General features: G+C 39.6%; 1 protein-coding gene across 5 annotated transcripts in view; it reads right to left on the reverse strand.

Annotated features, from left to right (window-relative positions):
- The window catches only part of SPTSSB (serine palmitoyltransferase, small subunit B), a 41113-nt gene that overhangs the window by 14969 nt on the left and 23109 nt on the right, over positions 1–3035 (reverse strand). The gene's annotated exons all lie outside the window — the stretch shown is intronic.

Below are 3035 nucleotides of genomic sequence, written 5' to 3' on the forward strand. Positions count from 1 at the left end.
TATGTCCAAGCTCACACAGGATTATATAAAACAGACTATAGACTTACATACTATGAGTTTCAACCCAAATGAGAACACCCTGGACTAAATAGAAGGAAGAAAACTGAGGGAGAATCAGCGATTGGGGAGTTCTGATAAGGGAACTCCTACCCAGAAGCACCACAGACAGGATAAGTGGAACACTGCAACTCAGAATGATCAGGGGAAGGCCCAGGCTCTAGCTCTGCAGACAGAGGCTATCTGCTCATTCCTGCTCATTTGGCTCAGTGACTAGAACTGAACCATGGAAAAAGACTGTGCAAGTGGGCACATAGAGCCCAGGTGGAGGGGAAGAAAATCTGGTGATCTGGTGATTGGAGCAGCTGCAAGGCATCCAACTCTTTCATCCAACCCACAGCATAGGTCTAGAGGCTAGTTACTGGCATTAGTCACTAAGGTGGGGACAGCAAGTTCACAAAGCCCTGAGATAAAAGGGGGGGGGAACAGTCTGAATCAAAACAGGTCCATTAAAAATCCCCCCAAGTGGTAGGGAAAGACTGCTCAGGAAGAGACGGATCTGAGTGGGCACAAAGAGCCCTGGAGGCCTAAAGGGAGGACTGACAGCCTGCAAATCTGGGGGTGTGTGCAGAATTAGGACTCAAGGTATTAATGAACAGCAGGGGCCATAAGACGTGTGAGCCAGTAAGGCACTGCCTTGCAAGGCTCACAGTGCTCAAAAAAATAAACAAAACCAGTGACTGGCTCAACCACAGGCCCAGCTACAACACTTCTAATGCACCCCACCCTCTGGGGCTACATCCAAGCATAGAGGCAACCCCAGACATCAGAGGTTATAAAGATCAACAAGAACCTTCCAGAGACAAGGACTCAATGAGTTACAGAAGAATCTGAACACCACAAGAGACCCCTGAGTGTCAGAGATGTCAGACATAATTCCACACAATAGGGGCTGGAAAAACAGGAGATATTGAAACAAACAAAGCTCAGAATACCTCCACAGCTGAAGTGTCTGGAAGTCCCCCTGCCATCCAGAAAGACATCCAGAAAGAATGTGGGGGTCAATAATAGCAACACTGTGTCTCAACGAATAGAAAGTATTAGAAAATACTTGACAGGGAAAAGAAGACAAACAAATAAATATTCAAGCAAGTCCACAGGGGGAAAATTCACCACAAAAAGATCAGTCACAGAAGCCACCAAAGAAATAGAAGAACAGCACAGCCTACCAGATAGGCAATTCAGAATCACCATGATAAACAAACAAAAAGAAGATGAGAAGGAAAAAAATGATATGAGATAAGCCATCAAGGAGTGGAAGAATGCAAACAAGGAAATGAATGAAAGAAATGACAAGCAATCAACAAACTGAAAAAAGAAAAATGAGACATTAAAAAAGGAAATAGAAGAAATGCAGGCGATGAAAAGTTTACTAGAGAGATAAAGAATGGCTGGAAAAGTAATGAAAACAGAATAGATGAAATGGAAGAATGAATCAGCACCTCGAAGACACAGAAACAAAGAGAATAAAAAAAGAAAGAGAAGTAAAAAGGAAAAGGAATAAAGAAACACTTCAAGAGCTATCTGACACCATTAGGAAAGGAAATATCAGAGTAATAGGTATACCAGAAAGTGAAGTGAAGGCCAAGGAATCAAGAAAATATACACAGAGATAACAGAAGAGAACTTCCCTAATATGAAGAAGGAGAGGAAAGTAGACATCCAAGAAGCAAGAAGAACACCAAAGTACCATGATGACAGGAGAAATACAGCAGACACATTATAGTAAAACTACCAAGAATACAAGACAAGGAAAACATGAGAATGACAAGAGAGAAGAAACAAATAACCTATAAAGGGAAACCGATCCGGATGACATCAGATTTCTCCGAAGAAACACAATGGACAAGAAGAGAATGGAGGGACATACTCAACAAACTCTAAAGCACTAAATGCCAACCAAGAATAATATATCCTGTGAAGCTCTCCTTCCGCAACAAAGAAAGAATAAGGACATTTTCAGACAAACAGAAACACCACAATTTCATCATGACTAAATACCCACTCCAAAAAATACTACAAGAAAACCTCAACCAAATCCAACAGAAGAATGAACAAGAACAGTTCAAAATAAGGAATAAAAATACAAAAGGACTAAAATGGCAAAAGTAGGTGCAAGTATATCCATATTATCTCTAAATGCAAATGGCATAAACTTATCAATAAAAAGACACAGACTTGCAGGATGGATTAAAAAACAGAACCCAACATTCTGCTGTCTGCAGGAAACACATCTAACTGCAAAAGACAGACTGAAAATAAAAGGATGGAAAACAGTTCTACAAGCAAATGGAACAACAAAAAAAAAAAAGGCAGGAACTGCTACACTTATATCAGATCAAATATACTTCAAACTAAAAAAGATTAAATGAGACACAGAAGGCCACTACATTATGATTAAGGGGACAATACGAGAAGAAATAACAATCATCAACATACATGCACCAAATGAAGGAGCACCAAAGTATATCAGGAAACTATTGTCATCTATGAAAACATATATCAGAGAAAATACATACATAGTAGGAGACTTCAACACGCCACTTTCGACAACAGATCAACAAGACAACAAGACAAATAAAAAAAAAAAAGAAAAAAAGATCAACAAGATAAAAAATAAGCAAAGACACCAAAGCTCTGAACAAGAGCCTGGACAACATGGGTCTTACAGATATCTAAGGAATACTGCACCCAAAATAATCCGAGTACACATTTTCCTCAAACCCACATGGATCATTCTCTAGGATTGACAACACACTGGGTCACAAGATAAATATCAATAGATACACTAAGATAGAAATCATACCAAATATTTTCTCTGACCATGAAGGAATCAAACTAGAAATAAACCATGTGAAGAAGATAAGAAACCCACCCACCACGTGGAGACTGAAACTCACACTACTAGAGGACCACTGGATCAATGAGGAGATCAAAGAAGAAATCAAAAAACACCTGGAGAAGAACTATGATGACAC

This window comes from Condylura cristata, unplaced genomic scaffold (genome assembly GCF_000260355.1).
Source record: "Condylura cristata isolate star-nosed mole 26May11 unplaced genomic scaffold, ConCri1.0 scaffold00003, whole genome shotgun sequence".
NCBI classification, from domain to species: Eukaryota; Metazoa; Chordata; class Mammalia; order Eulipotyphla; family Talpidae; genus Condylura; species Condylura cristata.